We start from the raw sequence: 19,214 nt of genomic DNA on the forward strand, positions 1-19,214 counted from the left end.
AGCTGCATGCATCACTAAACATCATGGCTGTGTCTACATTGGTTTTGTGCAAAAGCAGGTGCTTTTGCACAAAATCATTCCATGCTGCCTGTCTACACTGGCGGGGAGTTCTTGTGCAAGAACACTGATGTTCTAATGTGTGAAATCAGTGCTTCTTGCACAAGAACTGTGATGCTCCCACTCAGGAAAAAGCCCTCTTGCGCAACTGTTCTTGCGCAAGAGGCCAATGTAGACAGGCAACATGAATTTCTTGCGCAAGAAAGCCCTATGGCTAAAATGGCCATCGAAGCTTTCTTGTGCAAGAGAGCGTCTACACTGGCACAGATGCTTTTGCGCAAAAGCACATCTCTTGCGCAAAGGCACATGCCAGTGTAGACGCTTTCTTGAGCAAATACTCTAACGCAAAAACTCTTGCGTTAAAGAGTATTTGCGCAAAATCTTGCCAATGTAGACGTAGCCCCAGTGTAACAAGTGTGTGCCAGCATGTTGGTTTGAAATTTACAAGAAATTACAACAACTAAGTTTAAATATAGCACCCTCGTGGTGCATAAATGTGTGTGCTGTCTTTCCTATTCTGTGCAGGATTTTCCCACTTGCTATGTTTCACTTTCAAATTTAGTTGTCATGGATGAGAGCCTCAGCTGGTATAAATTAGTATAGTTCCATTAAATTGGTTCCATTAAATTCCCTTTGTTTTTGAAGAAAAAATATTGTTTTTGTTTAATTTGGTTTATCCACAAATTCATTTTCATTCAGACAGATTGCAAACCTCAGACTAAAGTAAATTTTTAAACACATGCACACATACAGTCACTTATATTGATTCTCCCGTATTTTTGTGAATCTGTTTTGTGTAAACTTCTCTGCTATATGAAACATCAAATACTGTTTTGAGTTTTCTGGGGTCTGCACACGAATTCTTCTGAAAGTAAAATAATATTGGTATTCAATTGATATATCATGTTAAATTGACATTGGCCAGATCTTCAGCTGATCTGAATGGAGCTATGCCAATACGGCTACGTCTAGACTACATCTCTTTTTCGTAAAAGGGATGTAAATTAGATGTATTGTAATTGCTAATGAAGCAGGGATTTAAATCTCTCCCGCTTCATTAGCATAAAAATGGCTGCCACTTTTTTCCACACGGAGCTTTGCCAGAAAAAAGCGCCAGTCTAGATGCTGATCTTATGGAAAATAAAGCCTTTTCCGAAAGATCCCTTATTTCGTAGAAAGATCTATGAAAGGACTTTTGCCTGAATGGGAGCAGCATAGTATTTCTGCAAGAAGCACTGATTTCTTACATGAGATCGTCAGTGTTCTTGCGGAAATTCAAGCGGCCAGTGTAGACAGCTGGCAGCTGCTTTTGCGGAAAAACTTGCCAGTCTAGACACAGCCTATGTGTATGGTATATATTGTTAAATGTGGCTCATTATTTAATGCTTGGTGCCTAAATTACGTGGATTAAGTCTTTGATAACTTTTGTATATACGGGAGCTCAGTATTTTATTGTTAATGTCTTATGAAATTTATCTACCACACTTTTTACTGGCGGTGCAGTGCTTCAGTTTAAATTTAGTGCAATGTTATTGCAACGTTATTTTGAACTTGTAGATGGAATAAAAAATTAGTCTTGCAAAGAGTTTACAGTTCAGGACCACCACGGGTGATGGGTAACTTTCCCCTTGGGGAGGCTGGCTCCCTGACCCCCCTTCTGGCCGAGGTCCAGTCCCCACTTGATGCTCTGAGCCTCCTTCCCACTATGAATTTGGTTGGAGCCATGGAGGGGAGAAGTGGGGCTGAGAGCTTAGCCCTAGCCAGGGTCAAGCTCTCAGCCTTGGCTGGGACCACAACAGAGCTCTCTGCCCTGACTGGAGAGCAAAATTTGGAGCCTATCCCTCATTCTGCCCTTTCTCCTCTAGCCTCCACCCCCTCTTCTGCCCCTACTTTGCTTGTTTCTCCCTAAGTTTCCCCCTTTTGGCCCACCCCCACTGTGAAAGCTCCTACTGTCCTGGGGTCATGGCAGAGGAAAGATTTCTCAAATCTACCACTGCCCCTGACAGTGCAAAGTTGGAGGAGGCTTAGCCTCCTCTGGCTTCCATTACATGCAGCCTATGAGGATTTCACTCCTGAACTTCTCATTATGGATTTCAGCTTCTCCGTTCTTATTCTCTCCTAGTTTGTATCTTCTTATGTTCATTGCGTGTAATAATGACATATTGTGACTGCTATCAGTCATCCCTGCAACTCTCAAAGGAATGATTGGTATTCCTGCACTGACATCCATCTGTGAAGCCAATGGTGCTGTGCAGAGCTATGCTAGCTGATGATCAGCCCTGCAAAGGATAATGCTATAGTTATTCCATATCATTTAAAGGTAACCAGCACCCCCTATTTTTTAAAACCAAACTGCAGTTTATTTAAACTTAGTCACTGTTCGTGATAATAGGGTATGTTTGGTCTAAGCAACTAAAGTTTTACAAATTAGAAGTATAATTCAATACTTATTAATTATAGAGATACATTTAAGTTCAAATCTTGCAACAGATCAGAGCTTTTGTAAAAAAGGATAGATTTTTCTGTTGGTTTTTTAATGCTTCTAAAAAACCCCCTATTTTCCCCATGACTCAGATACAAATCTTCCCTTTCACAATTAATCACATATTACATGATTTAATTTTGTTAAATAACTATGTTTGTAAACAGGGAATCTGCCATTTCTTGTAAATTTCCCTAGGTGGCGATACAGACAGCAGAATGAGGTAAATAATAATAGAAAAGACAAGGTATGCCAGAAAAATACTCAATGCAGAATTTAGATTGTGAGAACAGGGACGTAAGTTTTTGGTTGCATTCTAGTAAAGCTGCAGTTCAGTTATGAGAGGTGGTAGGAGCAAGGGCACTGGGATCAAATGCTTACAGAGGCCACTAGAATACTATAGTTTTTTTTTTTTTTTTTTTTTACACAGGATGTCTTCCAGTGGAAAAATAGCATATGATCATATAATTAAAGGCTGAATCAAACTATATATGCACAAAAGGGCAGGTTAAAGGCTTGACTTTGCATCCTTAATAATGTTCTTCCAATATAGTTTTTTTACATATAATCAGTACCAATGCAGGAGGATGGAAACCTTTCTCCTGTTCTATCCTGCCTCCTTTAAATCAATCTAAATCAGTGGTTCCCAAACTTTTCAGCATCACGCCCCCGTTTTGATTTTTGAGAAACCCTCACACTCCCCCATCCACCAACGAAACTTGTTGAGCAAAAAAAAAAAAAAAAAAAGGAACTGATGAACTGATCAGGGCTGAAACAAGAACAAGAACAGCAAGGAGATTGACCGGGGGCTGGGTCGGGACACCTTGCACCCCCTCTGGAATTCCTTCACGTCCCCTAAATAAAACATTGTTCATACTCAGTTGTCATTTGTGAACAGAAAATACAAATGTGGAGCAGGGACAGGGATAGTCCATAAACCAACAACAATACTGTAGGATTATCCCTGTCCGACAGCCCTGATGAGCTGGGGATGGGCAGAGGCCTAGCTGGCTAGAGAGCTGGCAGGAAATCTTGCCCTCTGCCTGCTTTTATCTCTCCTCTGATTGGATGATGGGATTGCCATACTGCTCAAGCTGCCGGCCAAAACACTGCTGGTAGGAAATTGCATGTGGGTATTTCCCCAAAGATAAGCGTTTGAAACAACCTATCAACTAGGGGAACCCCTAGCACACAACTCTTACACGTCCCATTTGAGTGGACAGTTTGCCCCAGAGAGGGCCGCAAGCTTGGATGGGTAACTGCATGAAGATCTTGTTTAGAACTGAGTGCTTTCTCTGAATGAAATTCCTCAGGCGTGGAAAAATCTTGGCTAGCAAGTGCTTACAGTGATATTTACTTCCAGAATTTTGCCTCAGAGGGGATAAAATCAACATATTTTAAGATGGAGGCTGGCTAGGGTATTAATTTATATGGCTAGTTTCCTTCCACTGGTGATGAAAATAAGTTTATCCTTTATTAGCCTGAGTCAGAGCCTGCTGTAAGTCAGTGGGAGACTTTTGATGAACTCCAATAGGCTTTGGGTAGAAATGGTGTCCCTAGCCTTTGTTAAGGGCTAGAAATGGATGACAGGAGAAGGATCGCGTGATGATTACCTGTTCTGTTCACTCCCTCTGGGGCCCCTGTCATTGGCCACTGTCGGCAGACAGGATACTGGGCTAGATGGACCTTCGGTCTGACCCAGTATGGCCGTTCTTATGGATAGGCCCTATCTGAAGAAACATTGCAAGACTCCAGAACTTTTTTCTGTGTTGTATTTTTTTTAGAACGAAATTTATTCACGGTATGATTATGCAGACTCAACTACAGTGTGTGTCAGGCACATAAAGAGGTTCCTATATTCTTGTAACAAGTTGAAATTGCCAGAGCAGGGCTTTCCTCCAAGGAAGAATAGACAGTGCAGCTGGATAGTTTGTGGACATTTGCTTTGAAGTTAATATTCTGTTTCCTATGCATACACAGATAATCTAGTTACACTATAACAAAATAACAATCATGGATTATAACAGAGAGAGGTAAACTGAAGACATTGTAGACAGTTTTATTAGTTTCCTGCAGTATCTTCCATCTTTGATCTTAAGTCCACAGGCAGCGGGTGAAGTCTCCTGCCTCTTCCACCCACTCTGCTCCACCACAGTAATGGCTAGTACTAGGATTTCAGGAAGTCACAGAACAGGGCATCTGGAGTGATTCATCCTTATCTTCTCCTCCATTGCATCCCTGACCACCATAGCTAATAGACATTGAGGTTATGTCTAGACTACATTCCCTTTTCAAGGAGGAATGTAAATGAGGCAAATTCAACGTGCAAATGAAGCACAGGATAGATCTATCTATCTATCTCCAGGATATTTATATCTCCTGTGCTTCATTTGCATATTTGCATCCAAGTGCTTTTTCGAAAAAGGGTTTTTCAAAAGTGAAAGCGCAGTCTAGAAGTGGTTCTTTCGAGAAAAAAAAACCTTTTTCGAACAAACCTGTACTCATTTTTTCAGGAGTACAGGTTCTTTTGAAAAAGGTTTGTTTTTTTTAAAAAACCCCTGTGCTTTCACTGCGCTCGGACGCAAATATGCAAATGAAGCATGGGATATTTAAATCCGCTTCATTTGCACTTTCGATTTGCGTCATTTACATTCCTCTTTTGAAGGAGGAATGTAGTTTAGACGTGTCCTGAGTGTCAACTTGTCTAGTTCTTTTCTGAACCCAGTTCTATTTTTGGCCCTCAATGTCCTAAGACAATGAGTTCCAAAGGTTAATTGTGTGTTGTAGCAAAATACTTCCTCTTGTTTGTATTAAACCTGCTGCCTATTAATTCCATATAATGACTACTATTTTTATATTGTGGGAAAGGGTTGTAAGCTAGGCCAGGAGGGGACTGTGATCTTGGGCAGGGATTTGGGGGGGGAGGGGCAGAGCTGGGAGGGAATATGGGTACAGGATGGGGCAGACGATTTGGGTATATGGAGTGAGGGGCTAGGGAGCTAGAGGCAAGTTCTGGCCAGGAGACTTACCAACCAGCAGCCATTCCTGAATCAACCTCCCTGCCTGCCAGTGTTCCCTCTAAGCTATGCAGCTGTACAGCTTCACAGGGGATTAATCAGCCCTGCCCTGTCAGTCAACCCCATGCACAGAGCCCTGAGCCTCTGGCTGATTAATCCCCTGTGAAGCTGGGCTGCCGCACAGCTTAGAGGGAACACTGCTGCCTGCCCTGCACAGGCTTCAGCCTTGTGCTATGGAGCCCCTTGTGCTTCATGACTGCCTGTTATTGAAGCAGGCAGCTGCCATTGACCAGTCTCTGGCCAGAAACTGACCAACAGGATTGTGCTGGGGGTGGGAGCAGCTCCTAAAGCTTTCTTCCCTCCTCTCCAGATTCACAGTTTTTAAAGAAAAAACTCCCCGCAGTCACATTTCTGAGCGGCATGTAGGTGGACAAGGCAAGTGGGGAGTCTGCCTTGGGGCTCCCCACAGCGTCCGCAGGCTGGATCAGCTGGCTTGGTGGGCCGAATCTGGCCCACGGGCCATATTTTGCCCAGGCCTGCCCTAGGCTGTGTCACGTTTAAGAGGCCCCATAGCATTGGCAAAAAAAAGTGTATAACAGAAAGGACAATGAAAATAGAAATAACGTTTTATATTTGCAGATATCAGTACACAGGTGAGGATGCAATTAAAAACTAGTAATTTTTTTGTATTTAGAGACCCCTCATAATCTGAGGCCCTACCTATATCTATCTTAGTTTGTCCATAAATCCAGCACTGTTTGGAGGCATATTCAAGGGGTGGCAGTGCTACAGATTTATATCGTGACATTAGGATATTTTCTCTTATTTTCTATCCCTTTCCTAATAGTTCCAACGTTGTTAGCTGTTTCCACTGCTGTGCATTAAGCTGACATTTTCAGACATCTATCCATGGGGGTTCCAAGGTCTCATTCCACTGGACTAAGACACCAGTCGTCATCAAGTGGCAGCAGCATTTGGTCGCTATAGAAGACCCTCACAATTTGCAGAATCGCTACTCCCTGTTCTGCGTATTTGCATGTGTGTCCTGTCCCAGCCGGAAGAGTGGAGGAGGCCAGGAGCGGTGATGAATTCCCACAGGTGCCTGTTCCTTGTGGTGAATTCCCTGCATCAGCTGGGAGCCACAGTGAGTCAGAGCCATGGGGAGCTGTAGGGAACTCACGGAGGCTCCCAGGTCCTGTGGTGAACTCCTCATGGCTCCCAGCCCCCGCACTGAGCTCCCTGTTGCTCCTTTCTCCCATAGTGAGTTCCTTGTGGCTGCTGGGGGGCTGCAGTGAGTTCCCCATTGTTGCCAGGGACCATGGTGAGTTTGACAGTCGTGGGGACCCCCGGAGAATTTACCATGGCACCCAGCCTCTGCGGTGAATTCCCCACAGGCAGCCAGGGGCCGTGGTGAGTTTGGGAGTTGCAGCCCCTTGTATTTGCAGATTTTGCCATTCATGGTGGTGCCAGGAACACATCCACTGTAAATGGCGAGAGTTCCCGGTGTACTGCACTGGGTGGATTTGAACTAGTGACCTAAATTAAGAGTAAAGACTCCTTTAGGGAGCCATAGTTTATTGATTGGAGCATAAGGCTAAGAGTCAGGAGGCCTTTGTTCTTTTCTTACTCTATTTCCCCTTGGGGAACCACTTAACATCTGTGAACATAAGTTATGCTACTTATAAAACAGGGATAATAATGCCAATCTTATTGGAGCACTATGAGATTCTCAGATGAACTGAACCAAGGCCTTTCATATTGTTTACAGCAAGTTCCATAAAACTCCAAATATGAAAGTAAGTGGAGTTCATGCTGAGTATATCATAATAATGATGATGATACAGCAGAACTTTTTGTAGTATGGTATCTTCGGCTACGTCTACACTGGCACCCTTTTCCAGAAATGCTTAAAACGGAACAGTTTTCCGTTATAAGTATTTCCAGAAAAAGCGTGTCTACATTGGCAGGATGCTTTTCCAGAAAAGCACTTTCCGGAAAAGCATCCTGCCAATGTAGACACGCTTTTCCGGAAAAAAGCCCCGATCGTCATTTTCGCGGAAAAGACTACTGTGCTGTCTACACTGGCCCTTTTCCAGAACAGTTTTTTCGGAAAAGGACTTTTGCCTGAATGGGAGCAGCATAGTTTTTCCGGAAAAACACTGAAAATTTTACAGTAGATCATCATTGCTTTTCCGGAAAAGCAAGCGGCCAGTGTAGACAGCTGGCAAGTTATTCCGGAAAAGCAGCCTTCATGTATATATTAGTCTAAGCATTTAAAATTTCAATACGCTGTACAACATGGACAGCAAAATCTCCAGTGTAAAAAGAAAACACAGATCTCATTGTCAAATGTAGTGTTTGTACCGGGGGGGGGAGGGTATGTCTACACTACCCTCCTAGTTCGAACTAGCGGGATAATGTAGGCATACCGCACTTGCAAATGAAGCCTGGGATTTGAATTTCCTGGGCTTCATTTGCATAAACTGGGCGCCGCCATTTTTAAATCCCTGCTCGTTCGAACCCCGTGCCGCGCGGCTACACACGGCACGAATTAGGTAGTTCAGACTAGGCTTCCTAGTTCGAACTACCGTTATTCCTCATGGAATGAGGAATAATGGTAGTTTGGACTAGGAAGCCTAGTCCGAACGACCTAGTTCGTGCCGCGTGTAGCCACGCGGCACGGGGTTCGAACAAGCAGGGATTTAAAAATGGCGGCGCCCAGTTTATGCAAATGAAGCCCGGGAAATTCAAATCCCAGGCTTCATTTGCAAGTGCGGTATGCCTACATTATCCCGCTAGTTCGAACTAGGAGGGTAGTGTAGACGTACCCTGTAGTAGTTTCAAACTTTCTGATCTCCACTTGGGGGAGCTAGATAACTATTTTAGGGTGTGCTTATTTTACTTCATTCAGTATTTTCTACTTCTGTATGTTTGTCATGTGATAAGTTTTTCTTGAAATAATGTTGTTAATTCCAGCCATGGTTAATAGGGACCAGTAATTAGCTACTAAATAGTCTGGGAATAAAGCAGCATACATAACAGCGGCCTTTGGAGTGGGTGGGGGCAGAAGAACTACTGGAACAAAAACATGGAAAGAGCATCAGTACCTATGTCCTATTTGCATGCTCACTGATTCAGTTCTATCTTGGGAGCCTATCATTCAATGTAGACCACAAGGGGGGGATGCAAGCCCCCCAAGTAAGTGAGGAAATCTAGCCTTCCCCCGAGTAGTCAGAGCATGGGGGAGGGAGGCTTGGGCAACACGCCAGTCCTGCCTTCCCCTAGCTGGCTAGAGCATGCTTACTTGAGGGATCATGGGGGATGCTTTCATACCCTTTACACCCCTATCCCTGCATACATACCTGGTCAATTTACACCAGGTAAGGCCCTGTCACTGTACTACTATTCATCTCAAACAGCAATGGGAAGACCTACCCTGAACATTAAGAACATATCCCAGAAGAAGAAATCTACTGCAAGTGGAGGATTAGAAACCCAGAGTCACATGTTAAATGAAAGGAATATTTTTCTGCCTTAAATACCAGACAAGAAATAGATCATGTATTCAGGTTATTAAAAATATAATGTTGTTAGTAGGTTTGCAATCCATTTTTGTGAGTCTAAAACCTGAAGTTGAACAAATATCCATTTAAGACTTCCCAGGTAGGTTCCATAAGAGGAATTTTTACATTAGGAACTCTCCTCCTTTGCTGCCACCAAATGTACTGATGAAAAAGCCACAGAGGCTCACTTCAAGCAAAAATACGATCTCCAAGAGTGTGATAATGATTTTGGTTTCCGTAACAAATTAATCCCAAAATGCTGTATGTTTGTTATGCTTATTTAGCTGGTTCCAGACAACTTGAAAAATCCTTTTAGAAGAATACACCATTAAAGGGACTTGGTGAACAAGAGAGACTATATGACACAGCATGACAAAGTTCATTCATCCTTCAAGTGTTATGCATTGCACAATAAGAAATAGAAAAGAGTTCAGGAGTTGTGATGTATAAAAGTATTAATTTGGCAAAGGTAGCTTCAGAAGCTGCTGGACTCAGTCTCCTGATTTTACAGATCTAATCAGCAAGCAGGGACTTGGTTTATTGTTTTAACTTGTCTTTCACTGGTAGGGTGCACTATTAACACTTGTTATCCTAACTGGAGAGTTTGGTAGATAGTCCCTGGATATCCCACAGAACTCTCTTTATAATCAACACATTCCAGTTCAGTAAAGCTTTTTGATGTTGTTGCCTTATCCTTAGGAATTGATCAAGTTATGGTCTGCAAATAATGTTGCTAAATTATCCATTTTCTATTTCTGACTCATTTGTAAGCTGATCCTAATTCCTGGGAATTCAGTTGTAATTATTCACTGAATAATTTCAGTTTGAGCTATGGCTACTTGGTACCTCTGAAAATGAGGCCAGTCTTATTTAGTTGTTTAAATAAGAGAAGTTGTAGGATTTTTTTCCCTATGGAAACTTTTAACAAAAAGGGGTGAAATCTAAATTTCTCACTGAAAAATTTTGACTTTTTGCAGAAAAGTCAGCCCCCAAGCCATTACAATTTAGAAATGCCCCTGTGTTGCCTCAGAGGATTTGTAGTTCAAGTGCCTTGTGCTTCCAGTCTCTATTGTGGCCATGCTCCCTTTTCAGTTGTTCTGTTTCTTTAACATCCTCTTCCCAACCCCCCCCCCCCCCCAACTTCCAGTAAAAGCAGACACTGAAGGCGGGGGGAGTATTACTTTAATTGAAAACCTAATTTTCCATAAAAAATAATTTCAATGGAAACATTTCTGTCAGCCTTGCTAAGTCTGGAATTGATTCCTAAATGTAGTACTTAGATTGGAAAATTTTGGCTTAAATAGTTTAGGAGCCAGCTACTCCAAGGCACACAGTTCTCTTTCTGACACCTCAGCAGGTCCATCCTTAGGATTTATGGTTTTATGCATGGTCATCCGGTATAATGGGGAGGTGTTGCCTTTCCAACTGCCAGCTTGCTTCTGCCCACATTCCACCCCCCAGAATGCCTACTGTGGGCACACTGGGGGTGAAGTGTTGTGGCCCACAGTAGGCATTCTGTGTTCTGGGGTTGGGGAGGTTGGGGCTGCACACCACCTGCCCTCCACATGCTCTGGAATCAGGGAGGCTAGGGCCACATGGTTGCCCGCCCTCCCTGTGCTGGAGGTGGCAGGCTGCCCCACCTCTCCGTGATGGTGGGGGGATGGGGAGGTGACTTGGCTCTCATGGAGGATGGGGCCTCAGCAGACGGGGCAGTGCTGGGGCTGGGGGCTTACCTGGTGTTATGCTTATAAGAAGCACATGGGATCTGTTTCAGGGGGAAAGTCAATAGGCTGCATTTATTACAAATATAGCATAGAAATGAAAACACGCATTAATTCACACACACATCCGGTAGCTGGTGTCATAGTTACCAGTTGTCTTGGTGCTCATGCCATCATGGTCAGTTAGGCTAGGCATGAGAAAGGCGTTGAGTTCTATCAGTTACTATCTGATGTCCAAAGTTGTCTTCCCAGCAATAACCCAAAGTTTCATGGCTACGCACCCCATTTTTATAGTTGTGAGTTCCAACTTTAGTCTATGGGTTTTGCAGTGTCATGCTGAAGTCATTTAATTATGAATTGGTGTTTACCTCAAGGCTGCTTCCATTGTCATGCTCCATCAGATCCTGGGAGTGACTGCAGCTGGTTTATCTGGTTCACAGGTGTATGCTTTTGCTTTAGGGGTGTCAGTTCTGCCCCTCTTTGGCCATCTTGAATTTGACCAATGCTTGAGTTCACACCACCTTGTTAACCATTTTGATCATCTGGTGCCTTCTGTCCTTTTCTTCACACATTTTACAGAAAGGACAGTTCATTTCAAGGAAAGCAATTTCTCTTACAAAGGAACAGGCAGATTTCTTATAGATTTACAAAGTTAAAAATAATTTATTCTATCAACAGTTTCTTACTAGCTTAAAATATATTTTGCATTAGATATAATACCATTACTCTTCTTGATTGTCCTAGACTGGGTCACAAAAACAGCATATGCCAATTCAGGAAGGGGACTCCGATGGACTCAAACTAGGAAACCTGAAGATCTAGAGTTTGCAGACGACTTAGCCCTTGCTTGCGGACAAATTAGAGCATATTCAAGAGAAGACAGATGCCCTACAGGAAACAGCTGAGCATGTGGGCCTCAAGAGAAGACCAAGTTGATGCGCATTAACAGACAGGAAGATGAAATTACAATCAAAGGAAAAGCAGTGCAAGAGGTAGATCAGTTTGTATACTTGGGGAGTGTTATCAACAAGAATGGGGGAACTGAAGAGGACATCAGTGTGAGAATACGAAAGGTGCAACAAGCTTTTGCCATACTGCGACCAGTCTGGGACCCGTGAAATCAGTGCTGCTATTTGGCTCGGAGGTGTGGCGTGTTGTCCAGAGCAACACTAAGAGAATTCAGATGTTTGTCAATAAATGCCTTAGACACATTCTCCAGCTAAAGTGGTACGATAGAATGCCGAATGAAACCTTGTGGACCAAAACAAATCAGAAACCAATGGAGGTCCACATTAAGAAGAGAAAATGACGATGGGCAGGCCACATCCTGCATCAGGACTGTGAGGAATGTATCATGAGACAAGCGTTCGACTAGAATCCAAAGGGAAAAAGGAAAAGGGAGCTTCCCAAACAAACATGGCGACAAAGCTTCCTGGATGAAGTAAAAGCAGCTGGCTTAATGTGGGATCAAATCAAGACTATCGCTAAAGATCACAAGAGATGGAGAATGACTGTGGAGGCCCTATGCTCCATTAGAAGCCCAAAGGACTAATAGATAGAATATAATACCAAGCAGCTGCTATAAAACAAAGCTTATGAAACAAAATCTATATAACCACATAAAGCAGAGCTATAAAATAAAGCCTTTATTAATATCTGCCAGGCCTACAACGGGGCCCTGTGCAGTACTATTAAACTAGTGCCCCTATATCCAAGGCAGTGGGAGGTGTGTGTGTAATTTTTTAGCAATGTTATTTTATAATCTTCAGCAACATAATAAAATATTTTAAAAACAAATTTTAATTTAAGGTCCCATAGGCATTGGGATGGTGCATATTATACACCTACACTTTATTCAGATGCATTATAAGGTTTTAATCCAGCCCTTGTTTAATAGTGAAAAAAGTTGTTGGGCTCATGCCTAAAGTAAAAAAGGTTTCCCCCCCCCCCCCAGTTTCAGCCCAACAAACCAACAAGAAACACTTTTTAACACCTAAGGAGCTGTTACAATGGCTCTGATTCTAAACTTAAAGTTATTACAAAAATATTCTCTCTCCAGAGATTTCTGTAGAAATGAGCCCACAGTCTGCTCTGTAATTGTGAGCTAGCTAGCCAGGAGTTAGTTAGTACCTAGGGATTTGGAAGGCTTGCTGTTACTATCCACTAAGCCATATTAAAAAATAAGATCTCACGTATAACCATTACCTTCTTTCAATTCACAAGTGGTGGTTTTGAAAATACTTTCTCTGACTTACCTTGAACAACTTTTCCATAAGAGGCACTTGGCAGGGCTGTATCCCTGAGAGGAATTTTTCAATTCAGGCACAGATAATTAAACCAAATAGCATTTTTCTAGAATGTAAGATGACGCTTTTCTCTGACCTGACAAGACCCGGATAGAGCTGTTACCATTCCTAGTTTAATTCCATCAAGACTCATTCCAGTGCCTTATTCCCCAGAAAGGTCCCAGCTGCTGCCCACATTTTGTGATGAGGGGAAGGAGATTAACTTTTTTCTTGTCACTTGCTTGGTAGAGAAGTTGTTGTTTTGCCACAGACAATAAGAAGAAATCAGACCTCACAAATCTTTTTATGGCCTAAATGAGCTACAGTGAGAAGCAATGGAAATGGTAAAATGGTGTGGCTTTGTGGGGTCCTATTGTGTGTGGGTTACAGCATGACAGCAGAGGTTCTGGGTCAACCATATCCTTATTCCCATTAAAAGGAAAGACTCTGGATTCTAGATATTTAGGTGTGGCTTTTCCTGACCTAGTTCCAAGGCCCAAGTTCAAATCAAGGTTCTTGAGCATGCCTGTGGCCCAATTCTACAAACACATCTGTGAGGAAATTTACTTCCCTGAGTCATCCCACTAAGCTCAATGGTGATATCTATGTTGCAGCTGGGAACATAGAGGCTACGTCTACACTGGCCCCTCTTCCGGAAGGGGCATGTAAATTTCAGCAGTCGTCGTAGGGAAATCCGCGGGGGATTTAAATATCCCCCGCGGCATTTAAATAAAAATGTCCGCCGCTTTTTTCCGGCTTTTAAAAAAGCCGGAAAAGAGCGTCTAGACTGGCCCCGATCCTCCGGAAAAAGTGCCCTTTTCCGGAGGCTCTTATTCTTACTTTGAAGTAAGAATAAGAGCCTCCGGAAAAGGGCACTTTTTCCGGAGGATCGGGGCCAGTCTAGACGCTCTTTTCCGGCTTTTTTAAAAGCCGGAAAAAAGCGGCGGACATTTTTATTTAAATGCCGCGGGGGATATTTAAATCCCCCGCGGATTTCCCTACGACGACTAGTGAAATTTACATGCCCCTTCCGGAAAAGGGGCCAGTGTAGATGTAGCCAGACAGATTTGTGCTAGCTCCACTTATGCTAAAGCTATTACGAATAGCAGTGTAGACATTGTGGCTTGGGTGGCACATAGCTCTCAAGCCCACCTGACCTCGAGGGGGTCTGAGCTTGCGTGGCCAGGCCTGAATTTCCACTGGAACTCTAATATCCGCACTGCTATTGTTAGTGTGTCTGTCTGTCTATCTGGGCTGGGTGGCTACTCCCATGAGTAAAATTATGCGCATGCTTAAGAACATGCAGGATTTGGCCCCTTAGCTATTTTGTATCATGGCTGATCCTTTTGTAGTAGGTTTCAGAATCTTTTCTTCCCGCATCAATCACCTGCTTCTCTTGCCTACTGCAGCCTAATGAATCAGTTTTTTGTTTTTAAACATCAGACCATTCAAAGGATGTCATTAGTCTAGAAGAATGCCATTCAAAGCCTGGACTACAAAAGGAATTCTTTTATTAGGGTCATTTATAGGGAGTCACCATCACAAGATACAGCTAGAACGGCTTCTGTTTTCTGACATGTTGAACATGACATATTGTTTGAATTGCTTAGACCCTCTTCTTGGGATCTGGGTCTTGAGCCATGGCTTAGATTACAATAAAATCATTTCCCCAGTGACCAGGTAGGGCACAAAAACCCTTGAACAGCACTACTTTAAAGTCAGACATGGTGAAAACCTTGCCAGTAGACTGAATACTGGTGAGGAGGGAGCCACCAGCTAGCTAGTTCTCTGGACAGAGTGGTGCAGTATAACTTTCTGAATGAGACCAAGTTTAGACTTAGCCCTGTCAGCAGCTAAATTGAGAGGCAAGGGACAAGTTCCCAACACTGCTCCTGGCTCTCTGAAGCCTTATCCTTGGGCTGGTTAACTTTTCAGTCCCAGCCAAAAGCAGGCCATGTAGGTTAACTCTTTCAGTTGTGGTTGACTAAAAATGATGTCCCCCAATCTATAGTTAAAGTTGTAGAGGAAAGTTCAGGCCATTTTTGTTTAGATCTAAATTTTGGTATCTCACTTTAGGCACCCACACTGGAAAAGTTCCCTACACTCTCAACTTCATCTAGAAATTAATGCCAGCTAGTGCATAGTGCTTGACCACAGGTATAATAGACCTACTTGTCCTCTTCACCTTGCCTGGATCTAGCCAGATGAATTTTTCAACTAGATCCAGCTAGAAGACATTTCCATTAACCAGAGCACAGGGAAAGGAGACTAATCTTTCTTTTTTCCTTTTCCAAATTATAGAACTTTTGATAACTTTTAAATAATAACAGGCATTGAATGTTCTCCCCCAACCCACTAGCCACTTTTGATTGTATGTGTGTGAGGGGGTTCACTCACCACCACAGCACCCCCTGCCATCTGTCCTAGAAATTAGCTTCTTTGGCTGGCGGGGTACCATCCCTCAGGTGGTGTTCCCCCTCTTTCCTCCAGGCCACGACAGCCTCTTCAATACACTGTGCTCTGGCAGTGCCCAAGTCAGTCTCTGAGCTCTCCCGCCCTTTCCGGGGGTTGTTGTATCTTCAGCAGGCCATTATTCAGGCCCTGCAGTCTGGGGGTTTGCTTGACAAGCTGCCCTATCTCCAGGGAGCCTCCTGCTCCCCCAGCAGCCAGGCTCCCCCTGCCCTCCCTGGGAGCAGCCACCCATGCTCTTATATAGCTCCCAGCTGGGCTCTAATCAACTAATGCAGCCTCAGCTGGGGCTAAACTCCCAGGCCCTGCTCCAGGCTGGGGTTTGCCCTTAAAGGGCCAGTGCAGGGCAAACGCCCTGTCACAATGTGCAATGGGGTTTTATGGCAGTGTTGCAGGCAGATAACTATGAAAGCAGATTCCACACTATTACTCCAGGTTCATTTTATTCCACGTAACAACTGCCTTCTTACTGCCTATAAGCAATGACTGATCATCAGCGAGGCAGATGTTTTTTAGTGGCACATAAACTATATGTTATAAAACCAGCCTTGACCAGTCTATGTGCCAGATTCTGATCTTGATGGAAATCTGGAGTAAAACCAGTGACTTTAACAAGAGCAATGAGGAGTCCTGTGGCAGCTTTAAGCTTAACTGAGGGTATGTCTACACTACCCTCCTAGTTCGAACTAGGAGGGTAATGTAGGCATACCGCACTTGCAAATGAAGCCCGGGATTTGAATTTCCCGGGCTTCATTTGCATAAGCGGGGAGCCGCCATTTTTAAAACCCCGCTGGTTCGAACCCCGTGCAGCGCGGCTACACGGGGCTCGAACTAGGTAGTTCGGACTAGGATTCCTATTCCGAACTACCGGTACACCTCGTTCTACGGAACGAGGTGTACCGGTAGTTCGGAATAGGAATCCTAGTCCGAACTACCTAGTTCGAGCCCCGTGTAGCCGCGCTGCACGGGGTTCGAACCAGCGGGGTTTTAAAAATGGCGGCTCCCCGCTTATGCAAATGAAGCCCGGGAAATTCAAATCCCGGGCTTCATTTGCAAGTGCGGTATGCCTACATTACCCTGCTAGCTTGAACTAGCGGGGTAGTGTAGACATACCCTGATTTATTTGGGCATAAGCTTTCGTGGGTAAAAACCACTTCATCAGATGCATTGGATTGGAAATTACTGAGGCAGGGAGCTATATCTGTACTAGTATATCAAAAGAAGGGGGATACTTATCATCAGGGTGGATGTAGCTCACTTCTAGCAGTTGATAGACATCCACCCTGACTGAAGTGGCCTCATTAACATAGTCCTACACTTGATAAGTAACTTGGGGTATGTCTACACTACAAAGTTAATTCGAACTAACAGACGTTAGTTCGAATTAACTTTGATAGGCGCTACACATGCAAACCACTAGTTCGAACTTAATTTGAACTAGCGGAGCGCTTAATTCGAACTAGGTAAACCTCATTCCATGAGGACTAACGCCTAGTTCGAATTAACTAGTTCGAATTAAGGGCTGTGTAGCCACTTAATTCGAACTAGTGGGAGGCTAGCCCTCCCCAGCTTGCCCTGGTGGCCACTCTGGGCACCACCAGGGAAACTCTTCTGCCCCCCTCCCGGCCCAGGATCCCTTAAAGGGGCATGGGCTGGCTACGGTGCCCGTGCCAGGTGCAAGCCTGCCAGCACCCAGCCAGCAGACCCTGCATCTGGCACAGCTCGAGCCAGCCACCGCTGCTACCCGGTCCTCCGCCTCTTCCCGGACCAGGCTGGCGGCTCCCAGGAGCCTGCCCAGGTCTGCAAGAGGCAGGCGCCCGCCTGGTCTAGTGCAGACATTGTGGACCTCATCCACGACCTCCGCACTACGCACAGGAAAGTGGCTGTCTAGGGCAGGAGAGCTGCCAGCCTGGCCACCCAGGAGCAGGTTTGCATGAAAATCAAAGTGGTCCAGTGAGACCCCCGACCCTGAGCCCTGAGCTTAGAATGGCCGTACAGGGTCAGACCAAAGGTCCATCTAGCCCAGTAGCCTGTCTGCCGACAGCGGCCAACACTAGGTACCCTGGAGGGGATGGACAAAAGACAATGACCAAGCCATTTGTCTCGTGCCATCCATCTCCAGCCTTCCACAAACAGAGGCCAGGGACACCATTTCTACCCCCAGGCTAATACCATTCCATGGACCCAACCTCCATGACTTTAAAGAGAAGTTAGATAAACTCTGTTATAGTTCTAGCCTTCACAGCCTTCTGCAACAAGGAGTTCCACAGGTTGACTATTTGCTTTGTGAAGAAGAACTTTCTGTTATTAGTTTGAAGCCTACTACCCATTCATTTCGTTTGGTGTCCTCTAGTCCTTAAATTATGGGAACTAATGAAGAACTTTTCTTTATGCACCCTCTCCACACCACTCATGCTTTTATAGACCTCTATCATATCCCCCCTCAGTCTCCTCTTTTCTAAGCTGAAAAGTCCCAGTCTCTTTAGCCTCTCTTCATATGGGACCTGTTCCAAACCCCTGATCATTTTAGTTGCCCTCCCCTCTCCCACCCTCTCTCTTCCCGTCTCCCACCTCCTTTTCCCAGTCTTCCCGAGTTTTGTTCAATAAAGAGAGTTCTATTTTTGACCACACGTGTCCTTTATTTTGTACATCAGGAAGGGGGGCTAGGGAGGGGTAAGTGGAAGGAGGTGAGGGAGGAATGGGGTACGAGCCCCTGATGAGGAGGACTGGGGTGGCTCTGCGGGCTCCTCAGAGTGGAAACTCTCCTGCAGCCCCCTGATTGACCCACCCTGGATGGCAGCCTGCGGCAAGTGCAGCCGGGCTGATGGCCGAGTGCTGTGCTGTGCCGAGTGTGGGCACTCAGGGCACTCCAAGCCAGGACTGCTTTGCAGGCGGGGAACCCCTGAGAACTGTCTGTCCGGCGTGGGGGTCGCGTCCCTTTAAGCACAGCCCTAAGTTAGTTCGAATTAGCACTGTAGTGTAGACATACCCATGCTTTTTCTTTTGATATACTGGTAGATAGATAGATAGATAGATAGATAGATAGATAGATAGATAGATAGATATGCGCCTCTGTAATTTCCACTCCAATTTAACTGATGAAGTAAGTTTTACTCCACAAAAGCTTATGCCCAAATAAATCTGTTAGTCTCTGAGGGTATGTCTACACTACCACCCTAGTTTGAACTAGGGTGGTTAATGTAGGTAACCGAAGTTGCAAATGAAGCCCGGGATTTAAATATCCCGGGCTTCATTTGCATCTTGCCGGGCGCCGCCATTTTTAAAGCCCCAGTAGTTCGGACTCCGTGCCCGCGGTTACACATGGCACGGAGTAGATAGTTCAAATTAGGCTTTCTAATTCGAACTACCGTTACACCTCGTGGATCTAGTGGAACGAGGTGTAACGGTAGTTTGAATTAGAAAGCCTAATTCAAACTACCTACTCTGTGCCGTGTGTAGCCGCGGGCACGGAGTCCAAACTACCGGGGCTTTAAAAATGGTGCCTTAGGTCTCCTTATTGTTTTTACAGATACAAACTAACACAGCTCTCTTTCTGAGACTTCTAACAAGAGCATCTTTTGTGTTGAAAGGTAAAGAACATTCTAAATGGATTTAGTTGA

This window comes from Pelodiscus sinensis, chromosome 2 (genome assembly GCF_052426305.1).
Source record: "Pelodiscus sinensis isolate ZL-2025 chromosome 2, ASM5242630v1, whole genome shotgun sequence".
Taxonomy (NCBI): domain Eukaryota; kingdom Metazoa; phylum Chordata; order Testudines; family Trionychidae; genus Pelodiscus; species Pelodiscus sinensis.